General features: G+C 43.5%; 15 non-coding genes across 15 annotated transcripts; all 15 read right to left on the reverse strand.

Annotated features, from left to right (window-relative positions):
- Positions 1-646: 646 nt before the first annotated feature.
- On the reverse strand, positions 647-719 carry trnar-ucu (transfer RNA arginine (anticodon UCU)). The gene has a single exon. It is a non-coding gene; the product is annotated as a tRNA-Arg (tRNA).
- A 1,029-nt stretch (positions 720-1,748) lies between these two features.
- trnar-ucu (transfer RNA arginine (anticodon UCU)) lies at positions 1,749-1,821 on the reverse strand. The gene has a single exon. It is a non-coding gene; the product is annotated as a tRNA-Arg (tRNA).
- Positions 1,822-2,851: 1,030 nt separating this feature from the next.
- Positions 2,852-2,924, reverse strand: trnar-ucu (transfer RNA arginine (anticodon UCU)). Its single transcript has one exon. It is a non-coding gene; the product is annotated as a tRNA-Arg (tRNA).
- Positions 2,925-5,462: 2,538 nt separating this feature from the next.
- Positions 5,463-5,535, reverse strand: trnag-ucc (transfer RNA glycine (anticodon UCC)). The gene has a single exon. It is a non-coding gene; the product is annotated as a tRNA-Gly (tRNA).
- A 1,030-nt stretch (positions 5,536-6,565) lies between these two features.
- trnar-ucu (transfer RNA arginine (anticodon UCU)) lies at positions 6,566-6,638 on the reverse strand. Its single transcript has one exon. It is a non-coding gene; the product is annotated as a tRNA-Arg (tRNA).
- Positions 6,639-7,667: 1,029 nt separating this feature from the next.
- trnar-ucu (transfer RNA arginine (anticodon UCU)) lies at positions 7,668-7,740 on the reverse strand. Its single transcript has one exon. It is a non-coding gene; the product is annotated as a tRNA-Arg (tRNA).
- Positions 7,741-8,771: 1,031 nt separating this feature from the next.
- trnar-ucu (transfer RNA arginine (anticodon UCU)) lies at positions 8,772-8,844 on the reverse strand. Its single transcript has one exon. It is a non-coding gene; the product is annotated as a tRNA-Arg (tRNA).
- Positions 8,845-9,873: 1,029 nt separating this feature from the next.
- On the reverse strand, positions 9,874-9,946 carry trnar-ucu (transfer RNA arginine (anticodon UCU)). Its single transcript has one exon. It is a non-coding gene; the product is annotated as a tRNA-Arg (tRNA).
- Positions 9,947-10,976: 1,030 nt separating this feature from the next.
- On the reverse strand, positions 10,977-11,049 carry trnar-ucu (transfer RNA arginine (anticodon UCU)). The gene has a single exon. It is a non-coding gene; the product is annotated as a tRNA-Arg (tRNA).
- A 1,030-nt stretch (positions 11,050-12,079) lies between these two features.
- Positions 12,080-12,152, reverse strand: trnar-ucu (transfer RNA arginine (anticodon UCU)). The gene has a single exon. It is a non-coding gene; the product is annotated as a tRNA-Arg (tRNA).
- A 1,030-nt stretch (positions 12,153-13,182) lies between these two features.
- trnar-ucu (transfer RNA arginine (anticodon UCU)) lies at positions 13,183-13,255 on the reverse strand. Its single transcript has one exon. It is a non-coding gene; the product is annotated as a tRNA-Arg (tRNA).
- Positions 13,256-14,281: 1,026 nt separating this feature from the next.
- trnar-ucu (transfer RNA arginine (anticodon UCU)) lies at positions 14,282-14,355 on the reverse strand. Its single transcript has one exon. It is a non-coding gene; the product is annotated as a tRNA-Arg (tRNA).
- Positions 14,356-15,385: 1,030 nt separating this feature from the next.
- On the reverse strand, positions 15,386-15,458 carry trnar-ucu (transfer RNA arginine (anticodon UCU)). The gene has a single exon. It is a non-coding gene; the product is annotated as a tRNA-Arg (tRNA).
- A 2,131-nt stretch (positions 15,459-17,589) lies between these two features.
- trnar-ucu (transfer RNA arginine (anticodon UCU)) lies at positions 17,590-17,662 on the reverse strand. Its single transcript has one exon. It is a non-coding gene; the product is annotated as a tRNA-Arg (tRNA).
- A 1,015-nt stretch (positions 17,663-18,677) lies between these two features.
- Positions 18,678-18,749, reverse strand: trnar-ucu (transfer RNA arginine (anticodon UCU)). The gene has a single exon. It is a non-coding gene; the product is annotated as a tRNA-Arg (tRNA).
- Between the last annotated feature and the right edge of the window lie 110 nt (positions 18,750-18,859).

Consider the following 18,859-nt stretch of genomic DNA (forward strand, 5'->3'; position numbering starts at 1 on the left):
TATACGAACTGATAGAAACAGTAAAACAATTTAATGACGAAGGGCACTGAGACATGCCCATGATATTTAGCTTTTTTTGATCGCTGGTTGCAATTAATATCTAAAAATAAATATTGTTAGCAGAGGATGGTTTCCATCCATAGACCTCTTGGTTATGGGCCCAGCATGCTTCCGCTGGGACACTCTGTTTTCAGCCACCCCTGAGAAGACTTAAACTCACAATCTCTGGCTTGGGAGGTCAGTTTTTTAGGCATCCATCGACCTCTGGGTTATGGCAGTTTTTATATTTCTGTTTGCTGAAAACAAACTGGATAGAAGAGGATGGTTTCGATCCATAAATCACTGGGTTAACTGCCCAGCATACTTCTACTTCATCACTCCACTTTAAGGCACCCCAAAATAATACTTGAACTCACAATACATGGATTAGGAGTCCAGTTTCTTAGGCCACTGTGGCACTGTGTGATCAGCATGACCTATACGAACTGATAGAAGCAGATAAAAAAAAGATTCACGAAGGGCACAGAGAGATGCCCATGAAAGTATCCTTTTTTTAATCCCTATTTGCACTTCATTTCCAAAAATACAATGGCTTCAACATCTTTGTTACATGAACTCTCTTCTTCTTTCCCAAACTGCCTTCATCCACCCCAAATGGGACTCGAACCCACAATCCCTGGCTTAGAAGGCCAGTGCCTTATCCATTAGGCCACTGGGGTACTTGCCAAAACCTACCTTGATAGCAGAGAGTGATTTCGATCCATCGACCTCTGGGTTACGGGGCCATCACGCCTCCGCTGCGCCTCTGTAATCAGTGTGACCTATACAAACTGACAGAAGCAGTCAAACAAAGAATCACAGAGGGAACTGAGACATGCCCATGAAATTATGCTATTTTTTATTTATGTTTGCAATTCATTTCTAAAATAAAAATGGATTGCAGAGGATGGTTTCGATCCATAGACCTCTGGGTTAGGGGCAAAGCACGCTTCCGCTGGGACACTCTGCTTTCATCCGCCACTGATAAGACTTATACTCATAATCCCTGGCTTGGGAGGCCAGTTTTTTAGGCCACTGGGGCATGGTGTAATCAGCATGACCTATACGAACTGATAGAAACAGTAAAAAAATTGAATGACGAAGGGCACTGAGACATGCCCATGATATTTAGCTTTTTTTGATCGCTGGTTGCAATTAATATCTAAAAATAAATATTGTTAGCAGAGGATGGTTTCCATCCATAGACCTCTGGGTTATGGGCCCAGCATGCTTCCGCTGGGACACTCTGTTTTCAGCCACCCCTGAGAAGACTTAAACTCACAATCTCTGGCTTGGGAGGTCAGTTTTTTAGGCATCCATCGACCTCTGGGTTATGGCAGTTTTTATATTTCTGTTTGCTGAAAACAAACTGGATAGAAGAGGATGGTTTCGATCCATAAATCACTGGGTTAACTGCCCAGCATACTTCCACTTCATCACTCCACTTTAAGGCACCCCAAAATAATACTTGAACTCACAATACATGGATTAGGAGTCCAGTTTCTTAGGCCACTGTGGCACTGTGTGATCAGCATGACCTATACGAACTGATAGAAGCAGATTAAAAAAAAGAATCACGAAGGGCACAGAGAGATGCCCATGAAAGTATCCTTTTTTTAATCCCTATTTGTGCTTCATTTCTAAAAATACAATGGCTTCAACATCTTTGTTACATGAACTCTCTTTTTCTTTACCAAACTGCCTTCATCCACCCCAGATGGGACTCGAACCCACAATCCCTGGCTTAGAAAGCCAGTGCCTTATCCATTAGGCCACTGGGGTACTTGCCAAAACCTACCTTGATAGCAGAGAGTGATTTCGATCCATCGACATCTGGGTTACGGGGCCATCACGCTTCTGCTGCGCCTCTGTAATCAGTGTGACCTATACAAACTGACAGAAGCAGTCAAACAAAGAATCACAGAGGGAACTGAGACATGCCCATGAAATTATGCAATTTTTTATTTATGGTTGCAATTCATTTCTAAAAATAAAAATGGATTGCAGAGGATGGTTTCGATCCATAGACCTCTGGGTTATGGGCCCAGCACGCTTCCGCTGGGACACTCTGCTTTCATCCGCCACTGATAAGACTTACACTCACAATCCCTGGCTTGGGAGGCCAGTTTTTTAGGCCACTGGGGCATGGTGTAATCAGCATGACCTATACGAACTGATAGAAACAGTAAAAAATTAGAATGACGAAGGACACTGAGACATGCCCATGATATTTAGCTTTTTTTGATCGCTGGTTGCAATTAATTTCTAAAAATAAAGATTGTTAGCATAGGATGGTTTCCATCCATAGACCTCTGGGTTATGGGCCCAGCATGCTTCCGCTGGGACACTCTGTTTTCAGCCACCCCTGAGAAGACTTAAACTCACAATCTCTGGCTTGGGAGGTCAGTTTTTTAGGCATCCATCGACCTCTGGGTTATGGCAGTTTTTATATTTCTGTTTGCTGAAAACAAACTGGATAGAAGAGGATGGTTTCGATCCATAAATCACTGGGTTAACTGCCCAGCATACTTCCACTTCATCACTCCACTTTAAGGCACCCCAAAATAATACTTGAACTCACAATACATGGATTAGGAGGCCAGTTTCTTAGGCCACTGTGGCACTGTGTGATCATCATGACCTATACGAACTGATAGAAGCAGATAAAAAAAAAGAATCACGAAGGGCACAGAGAGATGCCCATGAAAGTATCCTTTTTTTAATCCCTATTTGCACTTCATTTCTAAAAATACAATGGCTTCAACATCTTTGTTACATGAACTCTCTTCTTCTTTCCCAAACTGCCTTCATCCACCCCAGATGGGACTCGAACCCACAATCCCTGGCTTAGAAGGCCAGTGCCTTATCCATTAGGCCACTGGGGTACTTGCCAAAACTTACCTTGATAGCAGAGAGTGATTTCGATCCATCGACCTCTGGGTTACGGGGCCATCACGCTTCCGCTGCGCCTCTGTAATCAGTGTGACCTATACAAACTGACAGAAGCAGTCAAACAAAGAATCACAGAGGGAACTGAGACATGCCCATGAAATTATGCTATTTTTTAATCCCTGGTTGCAGTTTAATTTCTGAAAATTAAAATGGATCGCAGAGAATGGTTTCGATCTATAGGCCTCTGGGTTATGGGCCCAGCACGCTTCCGCTGGGACAATATGTTTTCAGCCACCCCTGAGAAGACTTAAACTCACAATCCCTGGCATGGGAGGCCATTTTTTTAGGCATCTGGGGCATGGTGTTATAGCATGACCTATACGAACTGATAGAAACAGTAAAAAAAAGAATCACGTAGGGCACTGGGACAAGCCCATGATATTTTGCTTCTTTTGATCGCTGGTTGCAATTAATTTCTAAAAATAAAAATTGCAAGCTGAGGATGGCTTCAGTTCATCGACCTCTGGGCCCAGCACGTTTCCACAGCGCCGCTCTGCTTCAACCCACCCCAGAAGGGACACGAACCCTCAATCCCTGGCTTAGGATGCCAGTGCCTTATCCATTAGTCCACTGGGGCACTGTGAAGATAGCATGACCTATACGAACTGATAGAAGCAGTAAGGAAAATATATAATGGAAGGCAACGAGAAATGCCCATGAAATTATGCTTTTTTTCATTTATGTTGGCACTTCATTGCTAAAAATAAAACTGGATAGCAGAGGATGGTTTCCATCCATCGACCTCTGGGTTATGGGCCCAGCACGCTTCCGCTGGGAAACTCTGCAGCCGCCCCTGACAAGACTTAAACTCACAATCCCTGGCATGGGAGGCCAGTTTTTTAGGCATCTGGGGCATGGTGTTATAGCATGACCTATACAAACTGATAGAAACAGTAAAAAAAAAGAATCACTTACGGCACTGAGACATGCCCATGATATTTAGCTTTTTTTGAACGCTGGTTGCAATTAATTTGTAAAAATAAAGATTGTTAGCAGTGGACCTCTGGGTTATGGGACCAGCACGCTTCCGCTGGGAAACTCTGCAGCCGCCCCTGACAAGACTTAAACTCACAATCCCTGGCATGGGAGGTCAGTTTTTTAGGCATCTGGGGCATGGTGTTATAGCATGACCTATACAAACTGATAGAAACAGTAAAAAAAAGAATTTCTTAGGGCACTGATACATGCCCATGATATTTAGCTTTTTTTGAACGCTGGTTGCAATTAATTTGTAAAAATAAAGATTGTTAGCAGTTTTTATATTTCTGTTTGCTGAAAACAAATTTGATAGAAGAGGATGATTTCGATCCATAAATCACTGGGTTAACTGCTCAGCATACTTCCACTTCATCACTCCACTTTAAGGCACCCCAAAATAATACTTGAACCCACAATCCCTGGCTTAGAAGGCCAGTGCCTTATCCATTAGGCCACTGGGGTACTTGCCAAAACCGATCTTGATAGCAGAGAGTGGTTTCGATCCATCGACATCTGGGTTACGGGGCCATCACGCCTCCGCTGCGCCTCTGTAATCAGTGTGACCTATACAAACTGACAGAAGCAGTCAAACAAAGAATCACAGAGGGAACTGAGACATGCCCATGAAATTATGCTATTTTTTATTTATGTTTGCAATTAATTTCTAAAAATAAAAATGGATTGCAGAGGATGGTTTCGATCCATAGACCTCTGGGTTAGGGGCACAGCACGCTTCCGCTGGGACACTCTGCTTTCATCCGCCACTGATAAGACTTACACTCACAATCACTGGCTTGGGAGGCCAGTTTTTTAGGCCACTGGGGCATGGTGTAATCAGCATGACCTATACGAACTGATAGAAACAGTAAAAAAAATTGAATGACGAAGGGCACTGAGACATGCCCACGATATTTAGCTTTTTTTGATCGCTGGTTGCAATTAATATCTAAAAATAAATATTGTTAGCAGAGGATGGTTTCCATCCATAGACCTCTGGGTTATGGGCCCAGCATGCTTCCGCTGGGACACTCTGTTTTCAGCCACCCCTGAGAAGACTTAAACTCGCAATCTCTGGCTTGGGAGGTCAGTTTTTTAGGCATCCATCGACCTCTGGGTTATGGCAGTTTTTATATTTCTGTTTGCTGAAAACAAACTGGATAGAAGAGGATGGTTTCGATCCATAAATCACTGGGTTAACTGCCCAGCATAGTTCCACTTCATCACTCCACTTTAAGGCACCCCAAAATAATACTTGAACTCACAATACATGGATTAGGAGGCCAGTTTCTTAGGCCACTGTGGCACTGTGTGATCAGCATGACCTATACGAACTGATAGAAGCAGATTAAAAAAAAGAATCACGAAGGGCACAGAGAGATGCCCATGAAAGTATCCTTTTTTAAATCCCTATTTGTGCTTCATTTCTAAAAATACAATGGCTTCAACACCTTTGTTACATGAACTCTCTTCTTCTTTCCCAAACTGCCTTCATCCACCCCAGATGGGACTCGAACCCACAATCCGTGGCTTGGAAGGCCAGTGCCTTATCCATTAGGCCACTGGGGTACTTGCCAAAACCTACCTTGATAGCAGAGAGTGATTTCAATCCATCGACCTCTGGGTTACGGGGCCATCACGCTTCCGCTGCGCCTCTGTAATCAGTGTGACCTATACAAACTGACAGAAGCAGTCAAACAAAGAATCACAGAGGGAACTGAGACATGCCCATGAAATTATGCAATTTTTTATTTATGGTTGCAATTCATTTCTAAAAATAAAAATGGATTGCAGAGGATGGTTTCGATCCATAGACCTCTGGGTTATGGGCCCAGCACGCTTCCGCTGGGACACTCTGCTTTCATCCGCCACTGATAAGACTTACACTCACAATCCCTGGCTTGGGAGGCCAGTTTTTTAGGCCACTGGGGCATGGTGTAATCAGCATGACCTATACGAACTGATAGAAACAGTAAAAAATTAGAATGACGAAGGACACTGAGACATGACCATGATATTTAGCTTTTTTTAATCGCTGGTTGCAATTAATTTCTAAAAATAAAGATTGTTAGCAGAGGATGGTTTCCATCCATAGACCTCTGGGTTATGGGCCCAGCATGCTTCCGCTGGGACACTCTGTTTTCAGCCACCCCTGAGAAGACTTAAACTCACAATCTCTGGCTTGGGAGGTCAGTTTTTTAGGCATCCATCGACCTCTGGGTTATGGCAGTTTTTATATTTCTGTTTGCTGAAAACAAACTGGATAGAAGAGGATGGTTTCGATCCATAAATCACTGGGTTAACTGCCCAGCATACTTCCACTTCATCACTCCACTTTAAGGCACCCCAAAATAATACTTGAACTCACAATACATGGATTAGGAGGCCAGTTTCTTAGGCCACTGTGGCACTGTGTGATCAGCATGACCTATACGAACTGATAGAAGCAGATTAAAAAAAAGAATCACGAAGGGCACAGAGAGATGCCCATGAAAGTATCCTTTTTTTAATCCCTATTTGTGCTTCATTTCTAAAAATACAATGGCTTCAACATCTTTGTTACATGAACTCTCTTTTTCTTTACCAAACTGCCTTCATCCACCCCAGATGGGACTCGAACCCACAATCCCTGGCTTAGAAAGCCAGTGCCTTATCCATTAGGCCACTGGGGTACTTGCCAAAACCTACCTTGATAGCAGAGAGTGATTTCGATCCATCGACATCTGGGTTACGGGGCCATCACGCTTCTGCTGCGCCTCTGTAATCAGTGTGACCTATACAAACTGACAGAAGCAGTCAAACAAAGAATCACAGAGGGAACTGAGACATGCCCATGAAATTATGCAATTTTTTATTTATGGTTGCAATTCATTTCTAAAAATAAAAATGGATTGCAGAGGATGGTTTCGATCCATAGACCTCTGGGTTATGGGCCCAGCACGCTTCCGCTGGGACACTCTGCTTTCATCCGCCACTGATAAGACTTACACTCACAATCCCTGGCTTGGGAGGCCAGTTTTTTAGGCCACTGGGGCGTGGTGTAATCAGCATGACCTATACGAACTGATAGAAACAGTAAAAAATTAGAATGACGAAGGACACTGAGAAATGCCCATGATATTTAGCTTTTTTTGATCGCTGGTTGCAATTAATTTCTAAAAATAAAGATTGTTAGCAGAGGATGGTTTCCATCCATAGACCTCTGGGTTATGGGCCCAGCATGCTTCCGCTGGGACACTCTGTTTTCAGCCACCCCTGAGAAGACTTAAACTCACAATCTCTGGCTTGGGAGGTCAGTTTTTTAGGCATCCATCGACCTCTGGGTTATGGCAGTTTTTATATTTCTGTTTGCTGAAAAAAAACTGGATAGAAGAGGATGGTTTCAATCCATAAATCACTGGGTTAACTGCCCAGCATACTTCCACTTCATCACTCCACTTTAAGGCACCCCAAAATAATACTTGAACTCACAATACATGGATTAGGAGGCCAGTTTCTTAGGCCACTGTGGCACTGTGTGATCAGCATGACCTATACGAACTGATAGAAGCAGATAAAAAAAAGAATCACGAAGGGCACAGAGAGATGCCCATGAAAGTATCCTTTTTTTAATCCCTATTTGCACTTCATTTCTAAAAATACAATGGCTTCAACATCTTTGTTACATGAACTCTCTTCTTCTTTCCCAAACTGCCTTCATCCACCCCAGATGGGACTCGAACCCACAATCCCTGGCTTAGAAGGCCAGTGCCTTATCCATTAGGCCACTGGGGTACTTGCCAAAACTTACCTTGATAGCAGAGAGTGATTTCGATCCATCGACCTCTGGGTTACGGGGCCATCACGCCTCCGCTGCGCCTCTGTAATCAGTGTGACCTATACAAACTGACAGAAGCAGTCAAACAAAGAATCACAGAGGGAACTGAGACATGCCCATGAAATTATGCAATTTTTTATTTATGTTTGCAATTCATTTCTAAAAATAAAAATGGATTGCAGAGGATGGTTTCGATCCATAGACCTCTGGGATATGGGCCCAGCACGCTTCCGCTGGGACACTCTGCTTTCATCCGCCACTGATAAGACTTACACTCACAATCCCTGGCTTGGGAGGCCAGTTTTTTAGGCCACTGGGGCATGGTGTAATCAGCATGACCTATACGAACTGATAGAAACAGTAAAAAATTAGAATGACGAAGGACACTGAGACATGCCCATGATATTTAGCTTTTTTTTGATCGCTGGTTGCAATTAATTTCTAAAAATAAAGATTGTTAGCAGAGGATCGTTTCCATCCATAGACCTCTGGGTTATGGGCCCAGCATGCTTCCGCTGGGACACTCTGTTTTCAGCCACCCCTGAGAAGACTTAAACTCACAATCTCTGGCTTGGGAGGTCAGTTTTTTAGGCATCCATCGACCTCTGGGTTATGGCAGTTTTTATATTTCTGTTTGCTGAAAACAAACTGGATAGAAGAGGATGGTTTCGATCCATAAATCACTGGGTTAACTGCCCAGCATACTTCCACTTCATCACTCCACTTTAAGGCACCCCAAAATAATACTTGAACTCACAATACATGGATTAGGAGGCCAGTTTCTTAGGCCACTGTGGCACTGTGTGATCAGCATGATCTATACGAACTGATAGAAGCAGATAAAAAAAAAGAATCACGAAGGGCACAGAGAGATGCCCATGAAAGTATCCTTTTTTTAATCCCTATTTGCACTTCATTTCTAAAAATACAATGGCTTCAACATCTTTGTTACATGAACTCTCTTCTTCTTTCCCAAACTGCCTTCATCCACCCCAGATGGGACTCGAACCCACAATCCCTGGCTTAGAAGGCCAGTGCCTTATCCATTAGGCCACTGGGGTACTTGCCAAAACTTACCTTGATAGCAGAGAGTGATTTCGATCCATCGACCTCTGGGTTACGGGGCCATCACGCTTCCGCTGCGCCTCTGTAATCAGTGTGACCTATACAAACTGACAGAAGCAGTCAAACAAAGAATCACAGAGGGAACTGAGACATGCCCATGAAATTATGCAATTTTTTATTTATGTTTGCAATTCATTTCTAAAAATAAAAATGGATTGCAGAGGATGGTTTCGATCCATAGACCTCTGGGATATGGGCCCAGCACGCTTCCGCTGGGACACTCTGCTTTCATCCGCCACTGATAAGACTTACACTCACAATCCCTGGCTTGGGAGGCCAGTTTTTTAGGCCACTGGGGCATGGTGTAATCAGCATGACCTATACGAACTGATAGAAACAGTAAAAAATTAGAATGACGAAGGACACTGAGACATGCCCATGATATTTAGCTTTTTTTGATCGCTGGTTGCAATTAATTTCTAAAAATAAAGATTGTTAGCATAGGATGGTTTCCATCCATAGACCTCTGGGTTATGGGCCCAGCATGCTTCCGCTGGGACACTCTGTTTTCAGCCACCCCTGAGAAGACTTAAACTCACAATCTCTGGCTTGGGAGGTCAGTTTTTTAGGCATCCATCGAACTCTGGGTTATGGCAGTTTTTATTTTTCTGTTTGCTGAAAACAAACTGGATAGAAGAGGATGGTTTCAATCCATAAATCACTGGGTTAACTGCCCAGCATACTTCCACTTCATCACTCCACTTTAAGGCACCCCAAAATAATACTTGAACTCACAATACATGGATTAGGAGGCCAGTTTCTTAGGCCACTGTGGCACTGTGTGATCAGCATGACCTATACGAACTGATAGAAGCAGATAAAAAAAAGAATCACGAAGGGCACAGAGAGATGCCCATGAAAGTATCCTTTTTTTAATCCCTATTTGCACTTCATTTCTAAAAATATAATGGCTTCAACATCTTTGTTACATGAACTCTCTTCTTCTTTCCCAAACTGCCTTCATCCACCCCAGATGGGACTCGAACCCACAATCCCTGGCTTAGAAGGCCAGTGCATTATCCATTAGGCCACTGGGGTACTTGCCAAAACTTACCTTGATAGCAGAGAGTGATTTCGATCCATCGACCTCTGGGTTACGGGGCCATCACGCTTCCGCTGCGCCTCTGTAATCAGTGTGACCTATACAAACTGACAGAAGCAGTCAAACAAAGAATCACAGAGGGCACTGAGACATGCCCATGAAATTATGCAATTTTTTATTTATGTTTGCAATTCATTTCTAAAAATAAAAATGGATTGCAGAGGATGGTTTCGATCCATAGACCTCTGGGATATGGGCCCAGCACGCTTCCGCTGGGACACTCTGCTTTCATCCGCCACTGATAAGACTTACACTCACAATCCCTGGCTTGGGAGGCCAGTTTTTTAGGCCACTGGGGCATGGTGTAATCAGCATGACCTATACGAACTGATAGAAACAGTAAAAAATTAGAATGACGAAGGACACTGAGACATGCCCATGATATTTAGCTTTTTTTGATCGCTGGTTGCAATTAATTTCTAAAAATAAAGATTGTTAGCATAGGATGGTTTCCATCCATAGACCTCTGGGTTATGGGCCCAGCATGCTTCCGCTGGGACACTCTGTTTTCAGCCACCCCTGAGAAGACTTAAACTCACAATCTCTGGCTTGGGAGGTCAGTTTTTTAGGCATCCATCGACCTCTGGGTTATGGCAGTTTTTATATTTCTGTTTGCTGAAAACAAACTGGATAGAAGAGGATGGTTTCGATCCATAAATCACTGGGTTAACTGCCCAGCATACTTCCACTTCATCACTCCACTTTAAGGCACCCCAAAATAATACTTGAACTCACAATACATGGATTAGGAGGCCAGTTTCTTAGGCCACTGTGGCACTGTGTGATCATCATGACCTATACGAACTGATAGAAGCAGATAAAAAAAAAGAATCACGAAGGGCACAGAGAGATGCCCATGAAAGTATCCTTTTTTTAATCCCTATTTGCACTTCATTTCTAAAAATACAATGGCTTCAACATCTTTGTTACATGAACTCTCTTCTTCTTTCCCAAACTGCCTTCATCCACCCCAGATGGGACTCGAACCCACAATCCCTGGCTTAGAAGGCCAGTGCATTATCCATTAGGCCACTGGGGTACTTGCCAAAACTTACCTTGATAGCAGAGAGTGATTTCGATCCATCGACCTCTGGGTTACGGGGCCATCACGCTTCCGCTGCGCCTCTGTAATCAGTGTGACCTATACAAACTGACAGAAGCAGTCAAACAAAGAATCACAGAGGGAACTGAGACATGCCCATGAAATTATGCAATTTTTTATTTATGTTTGCAATTCATTTCTAAAAATAAAAATGGATTGCAGAGGATGGTTTCGATCCATAGACCTCTGGGATATGGGCCCAGCACGCTTCCGCTGGGACACTCTGCTTTCATCCGCCACTGATAAGACTTACACTCACAATCCCTGGCTTGGGAGGCCAGTTTTTTAGGCCACTGGGGCATGGTGTAATCAGCATGACCTATACGAACTGATAGAAACAGTAAAAAATTAGAATGACGAAGGACACTGAGACATGCCCATGATATTTAGCTTTTTTTGATCGCTGGTTGCAATTAATTTCTAAAAATAAAGATTGTTAGCATAGGATGGTTTCCATCCATAGACCTCTGGGTTATGGGCCCAGCATGCTTCCGCTGGGACACTCTGTTTTCAGCCACCCCTGAGAAGACTTAAACTCACAATCTCTGGCTTGGGAGGTCAGTTTTTTAGGCATCCATCGAACTCTGGGTTATGGCAGTTTTTATTTTTCTGTTTGCTGAAAACAAACTGGATAGAAGAGGATGGTTTCAATCCATAAATCACTGGGTTAACTGCCCAGAATACTTCCACTTCATCACTCCACTTTAAGGCACCCCAAAATAATACTTGAACTCACAATACATGGATTAGGAGGCCAGTTTCTTAGGCCACTGTGGCACTGTGTGATCAGCATGACCTATACGAACTGATAGAAGCAGATAAAAAAAAAGAATCACGAAGGGCACAGAGAGATGCCCATGAAAGTATCCTTTTTTTAATCCCTATTTGCACTTCATTTCTAAAAATATAATGGCTTCAACATCTTTGTTACATGAACTCTCTTCTTCTTTCCCAAACTGCCTTCATCCACCCCAGATGGGACTCGAACCCACAATCCCTGGCTTAGAAGGCCAGTGCCTTATCCATTAGGCCACTGGGGTACTTGCCAAAACTTACCTTGATAGCAGAGAGTGATTTCGATCCATCGACCTCTGGGTTACGGGGCCATCACGCTTCCGCTGCGCCTCTGTAATCAGTGTGACCTATACAAACTGACAGAAGCAGTCAAACAAAGAATCACAGAGGGCACTGAGACATGCCCATGAATTTATGCTATTTTTTATTTATGTTTGCAATTCATTTCTAAAAATAAAAATGGATTGCAGAGGATGGTTTCGATCCATAGACCTCTGGGATATGGGCCCAGCACGCTTCCGCTGGGACACTCTGCTTTCATCCGCCACTGATAAGACTTACACTCACAATCCCTGGCTTGGGAGGCCAGTTTTTTAGGCCACTGGGGCATGGTGTAATCAGCATGACCTATACGAACTGATAGAAACAGTAAAAAATTAGAATGACGAAGGACACTGAGACATGCCCATGATATTTAGCTTTTTTTGATCGCTGGTTGCAATTAATTTCTAAAAATAAAGATTGTTAGCAGAGGATGGTTTCCATCCATAGACCTCTGGGTTATGGGCCCAGCATGCTTCCGCTGGGACACTCTGTTTTCAGCCACCCCTGAGAAGACTTAAACTCACAATCTCTGGCTTGGGAGGTCAGTTTTTTAGGCATCCATCGACCTCTGGGTTATGGCAGTTTTTATATTTCTGTTTGCTGAAAACAAACTGGATAGAAGAGGATGGTTTCGATCCATAAATCACTGGGTTAACTGCCCAGCATACTTCCACTTCATCACTCCACTTTAAGGCACCCCAAAATAATACTTGAACTCACAATACATGGATTAGGAGGCCAGTTTCTTAGGCCACTGTGGCACTGTGTGATCAGCATGACCTATACGAACTGATAGAAGCAGATAAAAAAAAAGAATCACGAAGGGCACAGAGAGATGCCCATGAAAGTATCCTTTTTTTAATCCCTATTTGCACTTCATTTCTAAAAATACAATGGCTTCAACATCTTTGTTACATGAACTCTCTTCTTCTTTCCCAAACTGCCTTCATCCACCCCAGATGGGACTCGAACCCACAATCCCTGGCTTAGAAGGCCAGTGCCTTATCCATTAGGCCACTGGGGTACTTGCCAAAACTTACCTTGATAGCAGAGAGTGATTTCGATCCATCGACCTCTGGGTTACGGGGCCATCACGCTTCCGCTGCGCCTCTGTAATCAGTGTGACCTATACAAACTGACAGAAGCAGTCAAACAAAGAATCACAGAGGGAACTGAGACATGCCCATGAAATTATGCTATTTTTTATTTATGTTTGCAATTCATTTCTAAAAATAAAAATGGATTGCAGAGGATGGTTTCGATCCATAGACCTCTGGGATATGGGCCCAGCACGCTTCCGCTGGGACACTCTGCTTTCATCCGCCACTGATAAGACTTACACTCACAATCCCTGGCTTGGGAGGCCAGTTTTTTAGGCCACTGGGGCATGGTGTAATCAGCATGACCTATACGAACTGATAGAAACAGTAAAAATTAGAATGACGAAGGACACTGAGACATGCCCATGATATTTAGCTTTTTTTGATCGCTGGTTGCAATTAATTTCTAAAAATAAAGATTGTTAGCAGAGGATGGTTTCCATCCATAGACCTCTGGGTTATGGGCCCAGCATGCTTCCGCTGGGACACTCTGTTTTCAGCCACCCCTGAGAAGACTTAAACTCACAATCTCTGGCTTGGGAGGTCAGTTTTTTAGGCATCCATCGACCTCTGGGTTATGGCAGTTTTTATATTTCTGTTTGCTGAAAACAAACTGGATAGAAGAGGATGGTTTCGATCCATAAATCACTGGGTTAACTGCCCAGCATACTTCCACTTCATCACTCCACTTTAAGGCACCCCAAAATAATACTTGAACTCACAATACATGGATTAGGAGGCCAGTTTCTTAGGCCACTGTGGCACTGTGTGATCAGCATGACCTATACGAACTGATAGAAGCAGATAAAAAAAGAATCACGAAGGGCACAGAGAGATGCCCATGAAAGTATCCTTTTTTTAATCCCTATTTGCACTTCATTTCTAAAAATACAATGGCTTCAACATCTTGTTACATGAACTCTCTTCTTCTTTCCCAAACTGCCTTCATCCACCCCAGATGGGACTCGAACCCCACAATCCCTGGCTTAGAAGGCCAGTGCCTTATCCATTAGGCCACTGGGGTACTTGCCAAAACTTACCTTGATAGCAGAGAGTGATTTCGATCCATCGACCTCTGGGTTACGGGGCCATCACGCTTCCGCTGCGCCTCTGTAATCAGTGTGACCTATACAAACTGACAGAAGCAGTCAAACAAAGAATCACAGAGGGAACTGAGACATGCCCATGAAATTATGCTATTTTTTATTTATGTTTGCAATTCATTTCTAAAAATAAAAATGGATTGCAGAGGATGGTTTCGATCCATAGACCTCTGGGATATGGGCCCAGCACGCTTCCGCTGGGACACTCTGCTTTCATCCGCCACTGATAAGACTTACACTCACAATCCCTGGCTTGGGAGGCCAGTTTTTTAGGCCACTGGGGCATGGTGTAATCAGCATGACCTATACGAACTGATAGAAACAGTAAAAAATTAGAATGACGAAGGACACTGAGACATGCCCATGATATTTAGCTTTTTTTGATCGCTGGTTGCAATTAATTTCTAAAAATAAAGATTGTTAGCAGAGGATGGTTTCCATCCATAGACCTCTGGGTTATGGGCCCAGCATGCTTCCGCTGGGACACTCTGTTTTCAGCCACCCCTGAGAAGACTTAAACTCACAATCTCTGGCTTGGGAGGTCAGTTTTTTAGGCATCCATCGAACTCTGGGTTATGGCAGTTTTTATTTTTCTGTTTGCTGAAAACAAACTGGATAGAAGAGGATGGTTTCGATCCATAAATCACTGGGTTAACTGCCCAGCATACTTCCACTTCATCACTCCACTTTAAGGCACCCCAAAATAATACTTGAACTCACAATACATGGATTAGGAGGCCAGTTTCTTAGGCCACTGTGGCACTGTGTGATCAGCATGACCTATACGAACTGATAGAAGCAGATAAAAAAAAAGAATCACGAAGGGCACAGAGAGATGCCCATGAAAGTATCCTTTTTTTAATCCCTATTTGCACTTCATTTCTAAAAATATAATGGCTTCAACATCTTTGTTACATGAACTCTCTTCTTCTTTCCCAAACTGCCTTCATCCACCCCAGATGGGACTCGAACCCACAATCCCTGGCTTAGAAGGCCAGTGCATTATCCATTAGGCCACTGGGGTACTTGCCAAAACTTACCTTGATAGCAGAGAGTGATTTCGATCCATCGACCTCTGGGTTACGGGGCCATCACGCTTCCGCTGCGCCTCTGTAATCAGTGTGACCTATACAAACTGACAGAAGCAGTCAAACAAAGAATCACAGAGGGCACTGAGACATGCCCATGAAATTATGCTATTTTTTATTTATGTTTGCAATTCATTTCTAAAAATAAAATGGATTGCAGAGGATGGTTTCGATCCATAGACCTCTGGGATATGGCCCAGCACGCTTCCGCTGGGACACTCTGCTTTCATCCGCCACTGATAAGACTTACACTCACAATCCCTGGCTTGGGAGGCCAGTTTTTTAGGCCACTGGGGCATGGTGTAATCAGCATGACCTATACGAACTGATAGAAACAGTAAAAATTAGAATGACGAAGGACACTGAGACATGCCCATGATATTTAGCTTTTTTTGATCGCTGGTTGCAATTAATTTCTAAAAATAAAGATTGTTAGCAGAGGATGGTTTCCATCCATAGACCTCTGGGTTATGGGCCCAGCATGCTTCCGCTGGGACACTCTGTTTTCAGCCACCCCTGAGAAGACTTAAACTCACAATCTCTGGCTTGGGAGGTCAGTTTTTTAGGCATCCATCGAACTCTGGGTTATGGCAGTTTTTATATTTCTGTTTGCTGAAAACAAACTGGATAGAAGAGGATGGTTTCGATCCATAAATCACTGGGTTAACTGCCCAGCATACTTCCACTTCATCACTCCACTTTAAGGCACCCCAAAATAATAACTTGAACTCACAATACATGGATTAGGAGGCCAGTTTCTTAGGCCACTGTGGCACTGTGTGATCAGCATGACCTATACGAAACTGATAGAAGCAGATAAAAAAAAGAATCACGAAGGGCACAGAGAGGATGCCCATGAAGGTATCCTTTTTTAATCCTATTTGCACTTCATTTCTAACAATATAATGGCTTCAACATTCTTGTTACATGAACTCTCTTCTTCTTTCCCAAAACTGCCTTCATCCACCCCAGATGGGACTCGAACCCACAATCCATGGCTTAGAAGGCCAGTGCATTATCCATTAGGCCACTGGGGTACTTGCCAAAACTTACCTTGATAGCAGAGAGTGATTTCGATCCATCGACCCTCAGAGTTACGGGGCCATCACGCTTCCGCTGCGCCTCTGTAATCAGTGTGACCTATACAAACTGACAGAAGCAGGTCAAACAAAGAATCACAGAGGGAACTGAGACATGCCCATGAAATTATGCAATTTTTTTATTTATGTTTGCCAATTCATTTCTAAAAATAAAAATGGATTGCAGAGGATGGTTTCGATCCATAGACCTCTGGGATATGGGCCCAGCACGCTTCGCTGGGACACTTGCTTTCATCCGCCACTGATAGACTTACACTCACAATCCCTGGCTTGGGAGGCCAGTTTTTTAGGCCACTGGGGCATGGTGTAATCAGCATGACCTATACGAACTGATCGAACAGTAAAAAATTAGAATGACGAAGGACACTGAGACTGCCCATGATATTAGCTTTTTTTGATCGCTGTTGCAATTAATTTCTAAAAATAAAGATTGTTAGCAGAGGATGGTTTTCCATCCATAGACCTCTGGGTTAGGGCCCAGCATGCTTCCGCTGGGACACTCTGTTTTCAGCCACCCCTGAGAAGACTTAAACTCACCATCTCTGGCTTGGGAGTCAGTTTTTTTAGGCATCCATCGAACTCTGGGTTTATGTGCAGTTTTTTATTTTTCTGTTTGCTGAAAAACAAACTGGATAGAAGAGGTTGGTTTCGATCCATAAATCACTGGGGTTAACTGCCCAGCATACTTCCACTTCATCACTACCACTTAAGGCACCCCAAAATAATACGTGAACTCACAATACATGGATTAGGAGGCCAGTTTCTTAGGCCACTGTGGCACTGTGTGATCAGCATGACCTATACGAACTGATAGAAGCAGATAAAAAAAAGAATCACGAAGGGCACAGAGAGATGCCCATGAAAGTATCCTTTTTTTAATCCCTATTTGCACTTCATTTCTAAAAATACATGGCTTCAACATCTTTGTTACATGAACTCTCTTCTTCTTTCCCAAACTGCCTTCATCCACCCCAGATGGGACTCGAACCCACAATCCCTGGCTTAGAAGGCCAGTGCCTTATCCATTAGGCCACTGGGGTACTTGCCAAAACTTACCTTGATAGCAGAGAGTGATTTCAATCCATCGACCTCTGGGTTACGGGGCCATCACGCTTCCGCTGCGCCTCTGTAATCAGTGTGACCTATACAAACTGACAGAAGCAGTCAAACAAAGAATCACAGAGGGAACTGAGACATGCCCATGAAATTATGCTATTTTTTATTTATGTTTGCAATTAATTTCTAAAAATAAAAATGGATTGCAGAGGATGGTTTCGATCCATAGACCTCTGGGATATGGGCCCAGCACGCTTCCGCTGGGACACTTGCTTTCATCCGCCACTGATAAGACTTACACTCACAATCCCTGGCTTGGGAGGCCAGTTTTTTAGGCCACTGGGGCATGGTGTAATCAGCATGACCTATACGAACTGATAGAAACAGTAAAAAATTAGAATGACGAAGGACACTGAGACATGCCCATGATATTTAGCTTTTTTTGATCGCTGGTTGCAATTAATTTCTAAAAATAAAGATTGTTAGCAGAGGATGGTTTCCATCCATAGACCTCTGGGTTATGGGCCCAGCATGCTTCCGCTGGGACACTCTGTTTTCAGCCACCCCTGAAGACTTAAACTCACAATCTCTGGCTTGGGAGGTCAGTTTTTTAGGCATCCATCGACCTCTGGGTTATGGCAGTTTTTATTTCTGTTTGCTGAAAACAAACTGGATAGAAGAGGATGGTTTTCGATCCATAAATCACTGGGTTTAACTGCCCATACTTCCACTTCATCACTCCACTTTAAGGCACCCCAAAATAATACTTGAACTCCATACATGGATTAGGAGGCCAGTTTCTTAGGCCACTGTGGCACTGTGTGATCAGCATGACCTATACGAACTGATAGAAGCGATAAAAAAAAGAATCACGAAGGGCACAGAGAGATGCCCATGAAAGTATCCTTTTTTAATCCCTATTGCACTTCATTTCTAAAATAGAATGGCTTCAACATCTTTGTTACATGAACTCTCTTCTCTTCCCAAACTGCCTTCATCCACCCCAGATGGGACTCGAACCCACAATCCTGGCTTAGAAGGCCAGTGCCTTATCCATTAGGCCACTGGGGTACTTGCCAAAACTTACCTTGATAGCAGAGAGTGATTTCGATCCATCGACCTCTGGTTACGGGGCCATCACGCTTCCGCTGCGCCTCTGTAATCAGTGTGACCTATACAAA

This window comes from Salmo trutta, unplaced genomic scaffold (genome assembly GCF_901001165.1).
Source record: "Salmo trutta unplaced genomic scaffold, fSalTru1.1, whole genome shotgun sequence".
NCBI classification, from domain to species: Eukaryota; Metazoa; Chordata; class Actinopteri; order Salmoniformes; family Salmonidae; genus Salmo; species Salmo trutta.